The sequence below is a fragment of the Physeter macrocephalus genome, unplaced genomic scaffold (assembly GCF_002837175.3).
Source record: "Physeter macrocephalus isolate SW-GA unplaced genomic scaffold, ASM283717v5 random_1301, whole genome shotgun sequence".
Taxonomy (NCBI): Eukaryota; Metazoa; Chordata; class Mammalia; order Artiodactyla; family Physeteridae; genus Physeter; species Physeter macrocephalus.
This window is the reverse complement of record NW_021146827.1, coordinates 4,648-25,000: the sequence shown is the minus strand read 5'-3', so window position 1 is coordinate 25,000 and position 20,353 is coordinate 4,648. Positions and strand designations below refer to the sequence as shown.

The 20,353-nt window shown below is 47.6% G+C and overlaps 1 long non-coding RNA gene across 1 annotated transcript; it reads right to left on the bottom strand.

The window, feature by feature from the left end:
- Positions 1-3,866: 3,866 nt before the first annotated feature.
- Positions 3,867-19,944, bottom strand: LOC114485520 (uncharacterized). Its single transcript, XR_003678928.2, has 5 exons — positions 19,410-19,944; positions 17,073-17,239; positions 11,958-12,377; positions 4,419-4,529; positions 3,867-3,991 (listed from the first exon to the last, which is right to left on the bottom strand). It is a non-coding gene; the product is annotated as an uncharacterized lncRNA (long non-coding RNA).
- Positions 19,945-20,353: the final 409 nt, after the last annotated feature.

Here is a 20,353-nt window from a genome sequence, read left to right as displayed (position 1 = left end):
GAATAAAGTCAGCTGTGTCTCTTCCTGTCTCTTACTTAAGACTAAAAGCTCCCTGAAGTTAGGGTAAAATGTTGAATTCTCTCTTTCTGCTGCCCAGCATCTCACACCAATGAAAAGGCAGGACTGCCAACCTGCCTTGGTAAACTAAGGCAATCCTCACCTCATCTAGGAAGCCATAGAAATTTCCCTAAATTCCAGAGATTTGCCTCAGGCTGGAAGAAGGACAGGTTAGGCAGGATAAGAAGGTTTCAAAGTTTTGTTTTGACCTCTTATATTTGACAATCCTGTGGAACTTTCAAGTGGTGATGTCCAGGAGGTGTTTGAATATACCTGGCTGGATCTAAGAAAAGGTAACAATTCAGTACTCATTAGCATGCAGATGATAATAAAAATGATGAGTATCTGTAAGTTTTCCCAGACAAGGTATAAAGTGAGAAGAGAAGTGAACTAAAGACAGAACATTAAGGAACACCACTATTTTATAAGCAGGGGAGAAAGTGCCCACAAAGGACAGCAAGACACTATAATCAAAAAGATACAAAGAAAACCAGGAATTTGAAAGTTTCCAAGAAGAAGGAAGTAGGAAACTGGAGAATGATATGTAAGTCTGGTAAAATAAGGACTTTGGTAGTTAGGAAGTCCTTCCTGATCTTAATGAAAGCAGTTTCCATTATGATTAAGTTACAAATCGATATTAAGCCAGAAAGAGAACAACCCTTTCCAAAACTTGAATAAAAATGGAAGAAGAGAGAGAAGACAGTAGTTTGGGGGCATAGGGCCCATGAAGTAAGTTTGTTTTGTTCTCTGTTATGATGAAAGAAATGTGAGCAAGTTTATCAGCTAAGGGAAAGAAATCAATGGAAAAAATATGGAAGATATAAGAGAAAGAGAGACTTGAGCAACGCATAAAAAGGATTATACACCACGACCAAGCAGGATATATCCCAGGGATAGAAAGTTGGTTCGACATATGAAAATCAGTGCACCATATTAATAGAATAAAGAACAAAAAAGTGATCATTTCAAAATACAAAGAAAAAGCATTTAACAAAATCCAACACAATTTCCTGATTAAAAAAAAAAAAAAAAAAAAGAAAACACTCAACAAGCTAGGAATAGAAGCTGCCTGAGAATAAACCAAAGAAGGAAGCTGGGATTTGTGAAAACTTTCTTTGCATGGCATCTGGCCCTCTGTCAGGCACAGCATGTTCTTTTCCTTTCAGCACCTCTGTCCTTTCCATGAGAGGTCTCTTTAAGAAGATGGCATGGCCAGTAAACCCTCCAAACAGACATGTCTGTAGGGTCCCTCAGGGCAGCACATGACCCATTTTCAACATCACTGGCCAAAGTGCAAAGAGGTCAAGTACTGCAAATACTTGTGATTAGGAGGAGTCTTTCCTCCAAAACTTGCCATGAGATAGTTCTGCAAAATACACACTTTGGATCAGGGTGATTGATGGCAACTGAAAATTCAAACACAAGCAATACAGCCCAGTGTCCTCCACGATCCCAGCAGTAGGGGAATTGTGTCACCATCTTGACAATATCTGAGAGACCTTCTCCCATACCTAAGGCTAGGAGGGAGGGGCAGGGCAAATTCCACTCTGGTGCCCCTTCTAGCTCACTGCTGAATATGCAGACAGCTTGGCTTCTTCCGCCTCTACCACCCTGATTACTCCTCCACTGTGCCAGCGGGTAAGACAAATAGTGTAATGTAGAGGAACACTCAGAACTGTCTTCAAGCATGTTTAAGCACATACTGATGTCTCCAGGCAAAGTGGCCTCATACAGTGTAGTTGACTGAATAATGGCCACCCAGAAATACTAAGTCCTAATGCCTGGAATTTATAAATGTTATCTTTTTGGGAAAAGAGTCTTTGCAGATGTAATTAAATTAAGCATACTGAGATGAGATTACCCTGGATTATCCGGGAGGGCCCTAAATGCCATCACAAGTGTCCTTATAAGAGAAAGGCAAAGGAAGATAATGCAGACACACAGGAGAAAGGCCATATGAAGACTGAGCAGAGAGAGATTCAACCAACAAGTCAAGGATTATGGATGACCGGCAGGAGCTGTAAGAAGCAAGGGAGAGGCTCTCCCCTAGAGCCTCCTGAAGAATCATGATCCTGCCGATATCTTGATTTGAGACTTCTGATCTCCAGAACTGTGAAAGGATACATTTCTGATGTTAAGTCACCCAAGTTATGGTAATTTGTTAAGGAAGCCCTGGGGAAATAATACACCTGACAACACTGTTCTCTGTACTCTCATAGGTCCAAACTGTATACATTTGACCTTGAACCTATGGAAAGTAAAAGCTAGCCAGAGTCTATGGGCCTCTCACCTCAACTCATCCTTTCAGGAGGCTCTTCAATAATCTACTTTCTAGTAGTTACTGCCCCACTTCCTCCCTAGACACCATCTTTACAGGAAAAGAAATAGTTAACTGGTTCTTGTAACTTTTAATGGAAACTTACATTCAAGTGTAAGAAAAACACCCAATGTGGAGACGAAACAGGTAGACTGAATCCTGATCTGCCACTTACTGTGTAGCTTTGGTCCTGAGTAGTTCATTTTAACTCTAGTTTACTCAACTGAAAAATGGCGTAAGAATTCCTACCCCCCATAGAATGACTTTTTGTGAAAATCAATCAAATAAGCAAATGCCATGTCTTCATCTGGGTGGTCTAGGGAGAAATACGCAAAGCAGAGCTTACATGTAGCTTACATGCTGATGCTTTCCTGAGGGGCTGTAATCTCAGGGTAGCAAGAGGTGAAAAGAGAAGTGAGGCAGAAAGGAGGGGAAACAAGTCCAAGAAGGTGAGCACCACACTGGCCACAGCATCGCCAGATAATGCGGCCAGTACTATTTGGTGAGACGTCGTTGGGTAGGACAGATAGAACCTCTGTTAGGCGTCCATTGTTGGGGCAAGGAGGGGACAGCAGAAGGGTGAGAGTATAACTGTTACCAGTCTCTAGATGGACAAACTTCACCCCATCGAGAATGAACTTTCCTGGATTTCCAGGTGGTATCACCCCATTCCTCTGGGCAGCCACTGGGGATCCAAGATCTGACTCACCATCTGCATCTAGACACCATGAGAGGAGACAAGCTTACATGGTCCTGTCTGGTGGGTCCTGGGCACTGGAGCTGCGACAGTGGGGGTCCCATGCACTGAGTGTGGTGAGGTCATGCCCAAGCTCAGCCTGACAGGGTGAGGGTGTCTGAGAAAACTGGTGGAGGTAGGACACACAGGGGCTCTTCCCTGAGTATGTGGAGGGCCCAGGGGGAACGGGTGGGGTCACGCAAATGGGGCAGAACATAAACAGAGTCCAATGCTTCATGTGAAACAGATTTGAAAAATGTCAACCGCTCTAGAAATATTACTTTACTTTATTTTTATCGCCTTCCTTTAATTTTAACCTTTATTGTCTTGAGTAATTTTAAGGGAATGACCACCATTCTCTTAGGCGCACCCACACATCATTTGTTTGTATGTGGCTTGTCTCAACTTCAAGTACAGGAAGCAAATCTAGTAAAAGACTTGGTGAGAAATTAGTTCTCACCTAAGCAATAGGGCAACTGATGGTGGAGGACAGAGCCAACTAGGGTTTGACCCATGTTGTCCTAGGGTTCCCTGGGAAGAGACTCCAAGATCTGGGAAGCAAGGAGTCTATTGGGAATGAGAAGGAAGCAGGATTGGATAGAAGGGGAGGCTTGGACAGCAGACAAGGTTGGTCTAGAACTGGCTTGGCCCTTCAGAATTGTCCTCAGTCGAGGCAAAGGGCCAGGATTTTGTACCCCACTCTGAATGTGAACTGTCCCCGAGCTGGGGGTATTACCTTGAGTAAGGCAGCTCCCTTTGGCCTAGGATGACTCCTGGGAAGAGACTCAGCTGTGATCCAGCAGCAGAGTGGCAGGAACGAGCACCTTGGTTCTGAACGGGGGTCAGGCAGGTGCATCACGGCATCCGTGACAAATGTACTTCTGGAGAGGGGAGGAGATGGAAACGTTGACCTTTTCCCGCAACTTGGATTTCTTTTGTGGACTGACTCCTTTTGCAAGGAAAACTATGACCACTCTCTTCATAAAGAAAGGAGAATTTCACTCCCCTTCCCAGATCCCAGGTCCCATTTAAGGGTGTGGATTGGACACTTTCAGGTTTTTCGACATCCCTTATTTTCACTCCACCTCCATCTCCAGCCCCACCAGTGCTGCCACACACACACACACACACACACACACACACACACACACACACACACACACACACCAAGGCGTAGGGGCAGGAGCCAGTCTAGTGGAGGTTGATGGCCGCTGGACCACATGCTCCAGTGGGCAGGCTCTCTGGGCCACCATGGCTACTCACGGCCCCAAGCAGGGGTGATTGGGCCTTGGCCTGTTTTCTCCTCACCTCTTGCCTCCTTGCAGCAAGTGTCTTCTAGGCGTGGGTCTGGCCCTCCAGCTCGCCCTTGTCCAGCTTCTCTCTCTGTGGCTGGGTGAGCAAGTCAGGTGACCAGCACACCTGTGAATTGCAGGGATGGGATTGGAGACATCATGGTGGCCTCACCTCCAAGCTGCCTTCTGCAGCAGTTGATGAGATGCATATCAGGGATTACCAAGCAGTTGATAAAACTGTATTTTAGATCTCATTTGACTAGTGACCTATGTGTCTATTTTCTACGGTTTTTATTCATATAACAAATATTTATGGAGCGTGTATTATGTGTCAGGCCCAGTGCTAAGTGCTGGGAAAGCAGGGTAAATAGAATAGAAAAAAAATCCCTGCATTTACAGAGTCTACATGTTACTGGACACAGAGAAACAGTAAATCAATCAGCGAACAAATAAACAGAGCATGTCAGATCTTGAAAAGTGCTTTGAAGGGCCTGACACAAGGAGTGACTTTGAAGGGTGGAGTGGACTAGGGTGTGAGACAGCTAGACTAGGTGTTTCCCTGTGGAAGAGCCATCTGAACTAATACTTTAATATCTAGAAAGAGTCAGACATGTGCAGATGTGAGGATGGTGTGGGGAGTGTTCCTGACAGAGACAGCAGCCAGTGCAAAGGCCCTGAGGTAGGAATGAGCTTGGCAGGTTTGAGGAACTAAAAAAAATCTGTGGATGAGGAGGGTTGTGGGAAGGGGCAGAACATGAGATCAGAGAGAAAGTCTAGGGCTAGATCATGGAGGGTTTTATACAGACTCAATCATCATATGTCCCCAAATGTGCAATGCATACTACCTATGTGTGCAAATATTTGGGGTGGTATATGTGCAAATATTTTTATTGGAGTAGCTATAAATTTATTTCAGAGTATATTAGGAAAAATATAATTAGCACATCAAAACCATGATTTCCTAGATATATTATTCAGGTGAAACTAAATTAAAAAGTGAATCGATTTAAAGAGAACATTATGTCAATTAGAGTACAGGTGTTATGCAAATACACCCAAAGTCTCCAAAGTGGTGTTTGCAGAACTGAAGTTTAGGAAAACACTGCTTACCAATTAGAAACAAGAGGGGGCCCCATTCTCAGCCTCTAACATGTCCCCCAAGCTGGGTGCTCAGAAGTGAGAGGCAGGAGAGTGACTCAGGTGTGGCCAAGGTGGCCTGCTGCCCTCCAGGTGTCCCCCACCTTCCCACTCCCCCTCATAAATTTGTCTCCAAGGGACAACAGACCAGCTGGGGACTGTAGTTCCCAGTTCATGTGAGTATGAGGTGAGACCACGTGACTGGTTCTCACCAATGGAATGAGAGTGGAGGGCTAGAGACACCCTTCCAGGGGGGCTCTCTGTGCCCTCTCCACTGTCCGTTTCTGTCCCTGGCAGTGGGGAGGGGATGATGGAGATCCAAGTTAGCAGGTACCTGGAACCCTGAATCACCGTATGGAAGAAGACCACCCACTGACCAGGACCAGTTTTATATATGGAGAAGTACACTTCCTTTGTGTTAGGCCACTGGCATTTCTGGTTTGTTTGTTTCAGAAGTTATTTAACCCATATCTGGAATCTTCACCTTATGGAAGCACCACATTCCAAGAGTATGGCAACTACATGACATAAGAGATGTGATAACCTGCAGAAGAGAAAGGAGTTGGATGGGAGTAGAATATAAAACCTTTTTTTTCATACGTTCAAAAGACGGTCTTGCCAGAGAGGGATCTGGTACATTCTAAGAGGACCAGTCACTGGGAGTTACAAGAAGGCAGTTTCATCTGGAAGACAGTTCTAAACAAGGACAGGACAAGATGCCCCAAAGAGGCACACATGAAGTGTATGAAGTGTTCAAGTGAGGCTAAGAGACTAAGGGACAGGAAAGCCAAAGAAGTGATCCTGCATTGGCTGCAAGGGTGGCCCCAGGGCCTCTGGGAACCCTCACCCCTCCCTGCATTCTGAGTCTCCTGCCACTTGGGAAGGGAGGGGCAGGAAGGGGGAGGAAGAAGGTTAGATGAGGAAGCCCACCTGAGCCACTTTCTCTCCTTGAGATCTGCCTCTAAGGCACCTGACCCAAGAGACTGTGATGCCCCAAGAGAGCAGGCAAGTTGGGCTCATCCACACCGACGACGCTGTCTTCACAGATCACAGGCCCCAAAGCTGCTTCCTCCTGAGCAAGCTTGGTCAGAGCTACGCTGGGCTCAGCAGACATAGTTACAGATCCACACCACCTGCATTCGGTGACTTTGCTCTAGGGGTAGAGAACCTAGGGAGAGCCACAGAAGAGAAGGAGGTAGCCTTTCTGAGCCAGAGAGGAGGTCCAGCTCTGGAAAACCATATCCTCTACCCAGACAAGCCCAGATTGCTAGAGATAAGATGGAGAGGCTTGGGAGGCGATCCAGCCCAGGGACTCCCAGGCACAAATGCCCTCAGGTCCAGGCAGAGAGTATAAATGAGTGAAGTGAGCTTAATGTAAAGCAAGAGGAAATGGCCACGGACTGTAGCAAAATAAAAACTCAAAAACCAGAAAGCAAGAGAGAAAAAATGGAGACACCCCACATTTGCAGGCCTTTCTTTGGGGGATGGGAAGACAGAGACTCAAAGAAGGGAGGGTCTTCCTGGAGGTCACTCTGTCTTGTGGGTAGCGTCTGGGCGGGAACGCAGGCCTGTCCAGTGCACTGCTCAGCCAGCGGAGGTGGGTGGAGGGCAGAGTCAGGGCAACAGGAGGGCCGCCACAGTGGAAGAGAGCCCTGCAACAGGGGCTTTAGAGACAGGGATTCCCACTGACGACTCAAGAGCTTGTGTGGTAAGTACCTTACCCTTCCTTGGCCCACAGCAGTTGAGTGGGTGGTCCTGAATATCCCTCCAACTCTGACATTTGCATGGGAAGAGAAGTTGGAGCCATCATTTAGACCTTCGTTCTCCCATCCACACCTCCAATCAGACTCTAAGCCTTTGGAGTTGAGTTTCTACATATCCCTTGAGCCCATCTTCTGCTTTTCCCCTTGGGACCCAGCTTTGATATAATTCTCATCTTCTCTTCCAGATGACAGCAAGGGCTTCCCAACCAGTCTCTTTCCTCCATCCTCATTTCCATCCTATCCTATCAGCTGTCAAAGTGCTACATCAACGACAGAGGCGGTTATATCGTGCTCCTGCTTACAACCGTCTATGGCTCCCCATTGCCTTCTAGGATAAAACCCAGACGTAACACAGTAACTTGGGCCCGCAAGGAAAGAGGCTTCATTTTCAGTTCCTCTCCAGCTCTCCTTCTCCAAATACTCCATGTCTCATCCTACCAAATTGCTTGCCATTCCACTAATATGTTCTCAAGTTTCATACTTCTGGGCTTTGGGTACATTCAGTTCCCACTGTTTTCAATGCCCTTCCCCACCTTGTATGCCTGGTACTAGTGGGGGAAAGAGCAATCTGGACCAGACTAGGCAATAAGGGGGTGCATTGTTTGTAGGAATTTAAAATCAGTACTAAAACCAACTGAAATGTAGCCTTCTTTTTATTGGCACCTTGCACTGGCAATTCTAAACATGGACAGTGACAAAACACTTCTCTCCGCTCAGGCACTGCTTTAAACATCACACTCCCTTGGAGCCCCACTGGAACAGGGAAGCCCGCCTCATCCTTCAAAACCCAGCCTAGGTGTCCCCGCATCTGTAAAGACTTTCCTTGACCTTCCACCCTAGCCCTCCCTTCACCCTCAGAGGTAATGCTTCTCTCCTCTGGACTGCTCCCTGTCCTATTTTACATTTTTTTCCCCTGCCTTTGTACTGTAGTTTCCCGCTGCAAACTACAGAGCCCACGTGCTCTGGAACCCGTGTACCACAACTACAGAGCCCAGACAGACTTGTTTACAAGTCTGTCTCTCCCAGAGGTCCTTGAATTTCTTGAAGACAGAGGCTCAGATATAGCTGTGTCTTCCTGAAGCTTAGCACAGGGCTTGGGATGTCACAGAGGCTCAGAAAAGGGGTCATAAGTAAACAAATGAGCACAGTTTGAGCTCTTCTAAACACTAATTTAGGCATGATGGGTTTCCAAGTCACAGCCCAGTTAAAAGTTCCAATTTATGTTTAGAATGTTGCTGCAGGTCAAGTCTTAACGTTCCGGTGGAGCGCCTCTCCTGCTCGGGACAGGAAGGTGCTTGGTGGTATGGAAATGACTCACAGCCCCAGCTGCTTAACAGGATTACCGAGGGGCTCACGTTGCTCAATGAAGCATGGTGGGAGCCCCAGCGGTGCCAGCCAGGTCAGGAGCCAAGGCTGTTATCTCTGTGACTCTTTCCCTGGTGCCCGAGGACAGAGGAAATTGAAAGTCACCGCACTCCACTAGCTGAGAAGAGAAAGGTTCAAAAGAAACTCAGAGGATGCCTCCCTCCCCTCAGTGAATTTCATCCCCTTTCCTCCCTCCAGATCCCAGAAGCTGACCCAGGAGGGACTCTGGGTAAAATCTGAGTCATTCTCCTCATCTTGTAGATCTGGAGGCTGAGTGAGGTCCAGAGAGAGGCATAAACTATTCAAGGCCACACAGATGATAAGTGACAGAATTGAGAATTGTGTCTTCATGTTCATTCCTCGTGCAGGGAGGGAACATCACGACATGGAACCAGGCAAGGAAGTAGAGAGCAGAAGATGGGGAGATGAAATTCACACCTGGCTTTTCTTTGCTGGCTTGGTTTTCCTTTTTTGGAAAATTGAAGTAAAAGTCACATAACATCAAATGAACCATTTCGAAATCTACAACTGAGTGGCATTTAGTAGATTCACAGTGTGGTGCAACCATCACCCTCCATCTAGTTCCAAGATATTTTCACCGCCCCCAGAGAAAACTTCATACCCATTCAGTCATCAATTACCCCACCACCACCCAGAACGGCAACCACCAGTTTCCTGTCTCTATGGATTTGCCTTTTCTGGACCCTACGTATAAATGGAATCTTTGAATATGTGGTCTTTTGGGTCTTGCTTCTTTCACTTAGAATCACGTGTTTGAGATCTAGCCATGTTGTAGCATGTGTCGGCACTTCATTCCTTTTCGTGGCTAAGTAATATTCCTTTGTCATATACCATATTTGGTCTATCACACCTGGGTTTAACTAAGTTGGTACTGGGGTAATAAGAAGTCCCTCAATTTATTCCTGCGTCCTTCCCTCTGCACTCTTTAAAGGCAGGCACAAGGCAATGGCACGGTCAACGGGCATTTATCGATGCCTGCCATGGTTAAAGCTCCATGAGGCACCCAAACAGATGGCTGGGCAGCGTGATGTGAACAAGGACCACTCACTGAGCCCAGGGGAGATCTGGCTTCCAGTTTCAGCTCATCAGATAGTCAACTGCGTGGCCTAAGACAGGTCTTTCCCCTCTCCTTGCCGCAGTTTCCACACCTCTAAGTCAGGATAAGAATGCCTGTCCAATTGATCACCTGTCAAGGTCACTGGGAGACCTGAATGAGATGATATCTATAAAGTACCCTGCAAACACCTCTTCACTGTGTGAAGTTTTATCTCATTTAAAAGAAAAAACAAAAACAAATAAAACTCCACACTTGCCAGCTTCCTGCAAGGGCATGGTACTGACAATGGACAGAGAAATCTTATCCAGCAGAATCCCTTTCAGGGAGTGACATGTATTTCCCTGGATGGCACAGAAGGAGCCTGAACGTGGGAGAACTGTTCTGAGGACGACAGGCGGAAATAAGCTGCGTGTTGCCCAGGGGTCATGAGGTTGACAAAGAGAGATGGGAGGGGGGTAAAAAGAAAAAAAGGCTGCCCAGTCCATGATGAGACTCCTCCCCATGACCCTCCATCTTCAGTAAAGTTACCAAATTCACAAAGGCCTGGGTGCAAGGGGATTTTTGTGAAGACCAGGGAAGGAACCTGGCTTTGCTCCTCGAACCGAAGTGGGGCAGAACTGAATAACACGCTCCAACGAGCGGGCACGGAGGCTGAGCGAGGTGTGATGACATACACTGTGGGCACTCACGGAAGTAGGGTGATGGATTTGAGGCTCCCACGAGGCTCGGCATTGGGGATCGGGTCAAGTTTAAGAAATCTCCAAGGGCCTCGGCTGACATCCGGGTTGAACATAATTGGACATCTGCCCCAAGGGCTGCGCCCCTGGTCAATGCCACTGATGAGGCCCACCGTGTCCTTGCACCAAGAATACAGTGACTTGCACCTCTACACCCCATACAGCCCTCGCCCTGCAGCCACAGTACAAGAGCTGGGATCTCAGCACTGGTTTGCTTCTGCTCCCAAACAATGGTTGGTTCAGAGGCCCTCATACGGCAACCACAAATGAACAACCTTTGCAAATAAACCAGACCCCTGGAATGGCACCCATATATATTCTGCTGTCAAAAGTAGAGAACTTGTGCAGTAACAGGTCTCCCTCAGGGCCTAGTAAACCTCTGCTCTGCTGCTCAGTTGCCAGGTGACATGCTATTTGCTGGCTTAGAGCAGCAGGCCAATAAGATTAGGATGAGGGACTTCCCTGGTGGTCCAGTGGTAAAGAATCCGCCTTACAATGCAAGGGACACAGGTTCGATCCCTGGTCAGGGAGCTAAGATCCCACAGGCCGCGGGACAACTAAGCCCGCGTGCCACAACTACTGAGCTCACGTGCCTCAACTAGAAAGCCCATGCGCTGCAAACTACAGAGCCCGCGTGCTCTGGAACCCGTGTACCACAACTACAGAGCCCAGGCTCCCTGGAGTCTGCACGCCACAACTAGAGAAGAGGAAACCCTCCGCCACAACTAGAGAGAAGCTCGCACGCCACAATGAAAGATCCCTCGTGCCTCAATGAGGATCCTGCGTGTCGCAACTAAGACCCGACGCAGCCAAAAATAAATAAATAAATAATAAATAAATCTTAAAAAAAAAAAAAAAATCGGTATGAGGCTCAGAGCTCTGCCCGACACACTTAGCCTTGTGCCAGAGGGAATGCTACTCCTCTTAAGGCTGTCCATACTTTTTGGCCAAATCATCTCCTTCCATGAAATTGATCTGAAGGAAATCAACAAAAGCACAAAGGATCCTAAGATGTTCTTTGCCAAATTATCCATAACACTAAGCAGCTGGAGACATAAAATTGCAACAATAGGTAAAAACAAGAAATGTATTGTGAATCACCACAATGGCATTTCTGCAGACATAAAATAAAGGTTGGTGCAATATGGGAAGTGCTTATAATAGCAAGCAAAAACACAGACTGAATAGTACATGTGATAGGATTGCAGCTACGTAAAAATGTGCATTGTACATGGACAAGAAGATTAAAGGGACTGTGGAAAATAAAAACTGTTGCAAAAAATAAAAGAACCACAGGTAACTTTTTCTATAATATTATCTTTTATATCATCTTAGTATTTCAGTAGGTTCAAGCCTGTGTTCTTATCCAGCTGTTTATCTACGTCTGTTTTCCCCACCGAGTTCGATTTCATACACCTGTCTCTATCAAGATATTTATAGTTCTGTTTGTGCTGACCTGCTCCTACCTCACTTACCATGTAGATCCTTCTGTAAGTGAAACCCACACAACGTTGAGCAAGAAGTGGTTAAACAATAATGTTCCAGGCTGCTGTTGCTTGGGAGATGTTTGATGACACCACACTGGAAGTGTCACTGTCTTGCAAATGGAGTATCCATTTTCAGTTTGGACTCGGATCAGGAAGTCTTCCCACCAAAGAGTCTTTAAAAACCTTCCCAGCAACCAGTATGCAGAGACCAGAGCTGCCAGGACTGATGAATCCTGATTCTCGCTGAGGAAATGCAGCTCCCACACCATCGCTGAACAAGATAGTGCCCCTGCACGATCAGTGAGCCAGCGGTGCTCCCGTGTGATGGGTGAGCTGCTGCAGTGTTAGTGGAGCTTCCAGTCCCAGGGTGAGCAGGCACAGATTCCTCTGTGGTCAGTAAGTAGAAGTCTAGAACAAGTGATAGGCATTTCAGTCCAGTTCAAACCATGAGGAACCAGAGAATTCTGCCCCAGAGAAGAGGATGCTAACTCCTCAGGGACTCTTCCCTCAACCCTAGCCACCTGGATACCACATCCTTCCTAATTTGGCACCAGAACTCATTGTACGATTGTACAGAGACAATCGTACAGAGACTCATTGTACGATTCATTTTCTATAAGATCATGCAGGGGGTGGTATTTAAATCTCATTCAAGAGGCTGCTCTCAGGCATCCTCAGCACCTCGTGATAAAGTCCTTTAGGACATCAGGGATTGCTCTATAGACACCTGGATCAGGTGAGGCTCTCCGACATCCAGAATCAGGGATCAGCATCCCGGGAAGGCAAACCTGGGAGAGCAACTGCCCCTAGAAATTTTTGTTTGAACAAGCTTGCATCTTTCTGAATCTGAACCTATATCTACTGGATGAGGAAAGTCCTTGATAATGGTTTCCATAAAATCATCACAGAGGAGAAGGATACACAAGCAGATGGTAACACAGGCTGCTTTGGGGGAGGACAAGAGGAAATTGAGAAAAGGGTAAGAGAGAGACTTTTACTGCAATCCTTTTCTGCTTTTCTATTTTTTTGAACTACTCATTACCAACTCAAGTAAATGGGTGAATAAGGAATGAACAGTTAGGTAAAATTAAACAAAATGAAAATCTGCAGAGATTTGCCAATGACATTTCCCTGAAATGGAGGCTGAGGTTAGTAGGCAATTTAAGAGTTGGCAATAAAAATTAAGGGGTTCCAAGAAGATATCACATAATAGGACTTTAGCCACCATCTGAGCTTATTATGATTTGAAATTCACTCTTTAGAGTTAAGACAATATCTCACCATAAAATACTCACATATGCCCTTGAAAAGGAAGAGATAAATTCATTTTCATCTAATACAAATTCAAACTGAACCCTGCCTACTGCAGGGGGACTGGAACTGTATCTCCATGACCCTAAGGGTCAGTGTCTGCATTGAGGAGGAAGAAAAAGTTGATGGGAAGCACGATGTGCTACTGAGATTCACAACATCAGCTCCTCAGTTTCCGCCCTCATGGCCACGAGGCAGGAACCAGGTGTGAGGATCAAGCTCAAGTTCTTCCCAAGCCTGATGCAGAGACAGCTATCCCGGGCAGTGGACCACGGAACCCAGGGCTGGAACACCGAGCGAGCTCGGTGCTCTGCCCGAGAGCCCCTCAGTGTTCCCCACGGGCAAGGAGTCAGCCCTGCTCTCCTCTGCAAAGGGCCTCCTTTTCTCTCCTCGGTGGTGCCACGATGGGGACAGGCCTCGAAAGGAAGAGAAGGAAGCAATAGAGGGAAAATGGAGGAGGCCGCCCGTCTGCCATCAGCAGTGAGACAAGCGCCAGTGTGTGATCAGTGGGTGCCCAGCAAAGGACAGGCTCTCTGAGATGAGACGGCATCACTGTGTCTTTGCCTTTCAACGCTGGGTGCTTTTTAATCACATCTTGCCGAAAAGGACTGAAGATGAGGTTTCTTAACCCCATCTGAACAGGGCAACTTGTGTACAAAAGCCTCAATTTGCAAAGAGACATGAACCAAAGCAGCCAGTCCTAGTCCTCTCCTGGGGGAAACGTCACTGCTTGTTCAAAAGGCACCTCTAAAATCCAGCGTCCCTCGAAATCCTGGGGTCTGGGTGGCCGTCTGGAGAGCCAGGCCTCCAGACCCCAGGAAGGGGAATATGGCCCACCCGGAGCTCTGCCTGGGGAAGGAACACTTTCCTGACTCGACTGAAGCGGGGAGAAAGATGCCTCTTCCTGCACGTGCTACTGGATAACACTGCCCAAAACCCAGCCTCTCTGATGCTCAAGAGCCTTCCATGGCTCCCGGCTGTCTTTCACTTGAGTCTCTTCTTCTCTCTGACACTCAGGGCCTCCAAAGTCTGGTGCTAACCAGGATGGCGACAAAGCTCCGCTCTCCCAGCTCTGTACAGCAGCCATGCCTGTCCCTCCATGTACCAAGCCAGCCGCCATGCCATCCCACCCCACCTGCCTGCCCGTGCCAGCAGCCCCCAGAAACCATCTCCCCTACTCTCCAAGCTTTCACAGTGTCACTTCTTGAGCTCCGAGCCTTTCTGCACCCCAAAGTTTTTCTCTTCGCCCCAGGCCTTTACTGTCCACTGCTCTGATCACCTATTCGAGAGGAATTTCCCTCTCTCTCAACTCTAAGAGCATTTTTTCTGTGTTTTTCTCAGTGTTTGTAACTTTCTCCTTCGCTTTTTGTTCCCTGTGTGCCTCTCATGGCTCGGCCCTGGAGAGTGCCCTCAGGGGGGCCCATGATGGCTGACATGCAGGGTCACTTGTAGATACCGGAGGGACTGGCTTGAGGGACCACGTTCGTGGTCACGGGGAGAGCAGAGGTCTCCTGAAGTTCTGCCACGTTAGCTTTAGGTAGAGAGCTGAGCTGGCTGACCTGTTTCCTGGTAGCTCCAGGGTTTCATGTGCCTGTGAGGCTATGAATAGGCAAAGCAAAAGGCCACGCTAAGCATCTTTTCTGCTTCCACCCCCAATCCCAGGTTCAGGAAGCTCTCTTAGGGATAGAGGGAGCTTTAAATCACTCCTCACGGTGGTGGCACAGCTATGGAGAGGTGCTCCTTCCAGGAGCTGACTAATGCCCACCGCCCTCTCCCAGCGAGCCCTCTCCGTTGCTTTGTGGGCTGGCTGTGTTTTTCCGCTGCGCCTCCCGAGTCTCCCAGGCCCTCTGGCCTGTCGGGCACTGGCGAGGAGCCTGAAAAGTCACCCTGCTCCGACAAATGCGCCCGTGGCTCTGCCCTTCCTCAGCACCAGCACCAGCCCCAGGCCTCCTCCTCCCCCGCTCTCGGCCTCAGGTCCTGCCTTTCTGCGCCCTGTCTGTGGTCACAAGGAAGAGATTGGGCGCAGGGCAGGAACGGAGGGCACAGAGCCATCCCTTCCCTCATGTTCCCTGCGGGGACAGGAGAGGGAATCTGACTTGAGCCTGTTTTCGGGGTAATTCGGTATCAAACAGCATTGAGGCCTGAAATCTGGCCAAGTCTTTGTTTTGTTTTGTTTTGTTTCCTTTCCTCCAATCAGCCCAGGGCACCGGGGAGTGGGAGGGCACGGAGCCGGTGGAGGCTGCCGGCCGGCCGGCCGGGCCTGAGAGGGAATGCTGAGCCTGCAGAAGTGGCCCATTGAGAGCTCCCACTCACAGCCGAGAGCGGGTGGCACCCCGGCCTCCTCCCACAAGGGCAGCTCTGTCCTGTGGGCACAGGGCTCCGTCCCAGCGCCTCTGGCCGGGAGAGAACAACAATTCCTTATAAGGCCCCGACCGCCTTGCCAAGGCTGGACGCTCCGACAGGCTGTAGCTTTCCATTCTCCTCGCCCGGCTGCAGTGCAGGCCTTGAATGTCGCCCTTGTTGTCAGGCCCCTCCTCTCCTGCACGGCCTCACCCCACCCACTTCCATTCCCCGCCGGGGCCTGCGCCACCGAGCCGGATTGACAGCCCGGAGGCCTCTCCCACCAGGGCCTGCTCCGCTCAGGCCTGCTGAAGGCAGCCCAGGGTAGCAGCAAGAGCTGCAGGACGCCGGCTGGGCCGGCCTTGCAGTTCCCTTCCAGCGCCTGTGGCGACAGCGAAGCTTCAGGCGCCTGTGCGCCTGTCTCCTCAACTGGAAAACTAAGAGCTCATTGCCACGGGGTCCGAACTCTCTGCATGGCATGCAAAGCCCTTCCCAGTGAATCTACCTTCACAGCTTCACCTCTGTTTGCTCCCCGCTGGCCGGGTTCCCCAAACTCTTCCCCTCTCCCCCGCTGGCTTTCTCAAGTAGCCTGGACAGAGCAGGTAGAATGACGTTGATTAACCCCCTAGGGAACGCCGCCTGCAGAGCCACACCCTAAGCATGCCTCTTCCCCTCGCCAGGAAAAGTGAATCGTTTCCTTCTCTTCCTTCTCTCCTCAACATTTGCATGCACCTCTCTAAGAGGCTTTCAATTTTGCAATTGCAATGATATGTTTACATGCCTTTTCCTTCATCAGAAGATGAGCTTCTTGAGGATCGAATGGATCCTCTTTATATTCGGAGCACGACCACAGTATGGGTCATACCACTGTCACCTTATGAAAGGTCATCGTGTAAATATCTGAATGTACAGTGCTGGGCAAGCCCAAAAGAGACAACTGATGCGCAAATACTTATAACTGATGCACAAAAACTAAAAAATGCTGTGCACCTGTGAAGGGTAACAACTGTTATCACGCTGCCCTCCACCCCGAATTCTACTCTTTGTGACGCCATTATAACCCCTTCCCCTATCTGCCCAGTTCTGGAACCTGAATTCTGGGCTCACTGCAAGCCCTCGGGTGTTCGATCTATCCACAATATTACTGGTCCTCGGAATGCCAGTGTTGGGGACTAAAAAGTCATTTCCACACCGATATCGTCCATGCAGATGTCACATGACAACACAAGTGGATTAAATGAAGGGGCTCCAAGTCCTTAGCCCTACCTGTTTTACCATTTCTACATCCTAGGTTCCCACAGCATTCTCAGAAAAAAGAATCAAGTGGCTTTCAAAGTTAGCAGCACATTGATTAATCCAATCTCAACATGTGACAGCTGAAGCAACTGAGCTTCCTAACAGAAGACTGGCTTTCCTAACATCACATGAGTCACACACACAATCGGGACATACCTGGGGTCCCTGACTTGTGCCCATCAAAGCCTTGCCCTGCACTGCTGCCTGCTTAGGGCTGAGTAATGATGGATGTAGCTGCATATCTTGTCATGCTGAGTTCTTATGGGTCTGGGATGTGTCAAGTTCCAAATAAAGAATTTCAGTCTCCGCTAGAACAAACCTTTCTGAAACGGGGATTGGGCAAATTATCAGGTCAGTGATTTGGAAGCACAGCGCAGTTAAGGACTGTCGTGAGAGTCTATTCCCCATGATCCCATCAATAATTTTAAAGACAAAAATCTTATACCAGGATTCAATATCGTTTTCCCCATCCACATACTCATTTTCTCAGAGATGATGTCAACAGAACGAAGACCATGGTTAATCATGAACCGTGTTCTGACATTACTATTAGCCACAGAGACAAATTCAGGGTATAAGGTGGCTCTGCCTTGGGCTGCATCCAAAGGGTTTAGTTACCTGAACACCAAAATACCTTATCATAATGAGGTTTCTCCTAGGAGATGCCTAAAGGTAGACCCTGCAGGAAGCAAGGAGAAGTAGAAGGAACATTGGGCCAGGAGTCAGGAGATCAAGCCCTGTTCCCGTCTCTGACACTGACTGTGAAACCTAAAGCAAACCAACTGTCTTTGCAGGCCTTCAATTTCTCAACTACAAAATGGGAATAATCATGCCTCCAAGACCTTTTCCAAAGGCAGTAAGAATTAGACCAATTAAGATTATGGATATAGGTCTTCCCTGGTGGCGCAGTGGTTGAGAGTCTGCCTGCCGATGCAGGGGACACGGGTTCGTGCCCCGGTCCGGGAGGATCCCACATGCCACGGAGCGGCTGGGCCCGTGAGCCGTGGCCGCTGAGCCTGCGCGTCCGGAGCCTGTGCTCCGCAACGGGAGAGGCTGGGCCCGAGAGCCGTGCCCGCTGAGCCTGGGCGTCCGGAGCCTGTGCTCCGCAACGGGAGAGGCCACAACAGTGAGAGGCCCGCGTACAGCAAAAAAAAAAAAAAAAAATTATGGATATAAACATGCTCTGTGAACAATAATATTAATTCAAAAAACCTATGTGCCTAAATAAGGGCTAGTTAGTAATAGGGAGTTGTTCTCCCCTTGGGGTTGTTCTTCCGGGTACAGAAGAGAGAAAGCTTCCTTTTCCAGCATCCTGCAATGCTTGCTCTATCCCCCAGCTCCCTCTTGGCCACTGGCGGCCACAGGATTGCTGATCACTTTCCAGGAAATCGAGAGAGAGAGGCGGGGCTGCTCTTGCTGAGGAGTTGCTTTGGGAATCTAGAGGGCAGACAAAGGGAGCATTCTCTCACCCTGCTTTCCCCTTCACTTTCTTCCCAGGCACAAGGAGAAAGAGTTTGCCAAGTCCGGGCTCTGGGCGAGCTCTGAGTGAATTGGGGAAGTCATTTCTCTTCTCTGAGCCTCCATTTTCCAATATGTGAAGTGAAGAGGTTGAATAGAATGATATTTACGTCCAAGGGTAACAATGTAATTTACTGCCAGAATAGAGACACTTTTGAATGTGAAAAATTGTTAATAGTTATGACCATAGCAAATAGGACTGTACCAGGCAAACTGGATGTATGGACATTTTATTAACCCCTGTTTCAACTTGCACTATTACTGGAAAAACAAGAAAACAAAATGACCTTGAGGAAAAAAGATTTCAGTTCCCTCAGCGTGGTCTTGGCCACATGGAAATTTGGATCTACAGGTTGTTTTTACATTGTTCTCAGTCACCAAAGGCAAACTCAGTATTAAGTCACACATATAAAAGAACCTGCATATCATAAAGCACTTCTACATCCTTTAGCTCCAGGCTACAGCCCTGTGAGGCAAGTCTGTGAAGGCGTTAATACTATTTGAGAGTTTTTTTTTAAAGGCCTAGAGAAAGTTAAGAACTTGCCCAAGGTCACGGAGCAAAGGGAAGCACAGTCATGTCCTAGGCTCTTGGCCCTGTACTTCCTCCATTGGGCCAAGTTAGTAAGGAGAGCACTTAATCTGCAAAGGCAGACTGGTTTTAGGTTGGCTACCTTCCATTCAAAAAGTTCCTTCCCTACCCATAACAATGATACTCAAAGCATAGAAATTTCTTTAGACCCCAGAAGACTGAGGTTGACCAGGGTCTTAAGAATTGGCTAAACTTACAGACGAGGAAACCAAAACCCAGAGAGAATGAGTTGGCCAAGATTACCCATCAAGATCCACATCCAAGTAGAATTTAGATCTCCAAACTCCTCCTTTAGCACTCTTTTAATACTAACTAAACATAAATAGACTTAGGAAAGTAAACATAACTTATATCCCTTCTGTACCTTTCAAAGATTCATGAATTACCTTTTGATTTTCTAATGTTGAAGAGCCTCAAGCTATCATTTCCTTCCTTGAGCTTTTGCAGAAGCGAGAGAGCTGAGAATATTTAAGTCTAAAGCATTGCAACAGACACTTCTTATTTCTCTTCCTTGCACTTCCAGCGAAGATCAAATTAAATGAAGTTTCCTCCTGGCAAAGCTTCTGTAATTCAAAATGTTTCCCAGAGTCCTGAGGGCAAAGCCAAAGGGAGATTGCCATGTAGGGATGAGCACTTGGAAAATGAATAAGAAGACTTGGGTTGAAGTTCTGGTTCAGCTACTCCTTAGCGGCACTCCTTTGACCAAGTTATTTGCCCTCTCTGGGCCTCAGTTTCTTCATCTGAAAGATAAAAGAGTTGTATTAGGTAATGCCTAAACATTCTTCTAGCTCTAATAAGCTGTAAGTATCCAAATGGTAAGTGTAGGTGTTTTTTGAGTGGGGGGCTGATCAAATACTTTTCTATCCATTAGCGTCCTAGAAGTCAGTGCCCAGGAGAGGTTTTTGTCACCCATCACATCTTGCTAGTGGATATTTCCTGCCCCTTTGCCCTACTGCTGATTAGCACAAGTAACTACTTGTGCCAGCTAAAAAAGGCAAAGGGGCTGGTCACCCTCTCCAGTACAAACCAGGGGGGTGGTGAATTAAATCAGAGGCATTAGCCAAGTTGCCTAATTGGCTGATTCCTCATAAATACAGCTCTGGCAAACTTTGCTCAAAGCTTGATCATTTATTGCCTAATTTATTACCTGTGCTGAGATCATTGCTGTATATATTTCTCCAAGGAACTGTAACTATAGGGCAAAATAACAACCAAAATGACAACCAAAATAAAGTCCAAAAGTCCCTGAAGATGGAGGAAAACTTTCCAAAAGACATATATAGCAATGACTTATTTCTAATACTGAAGACCAACAGCACAGCTTGTGATT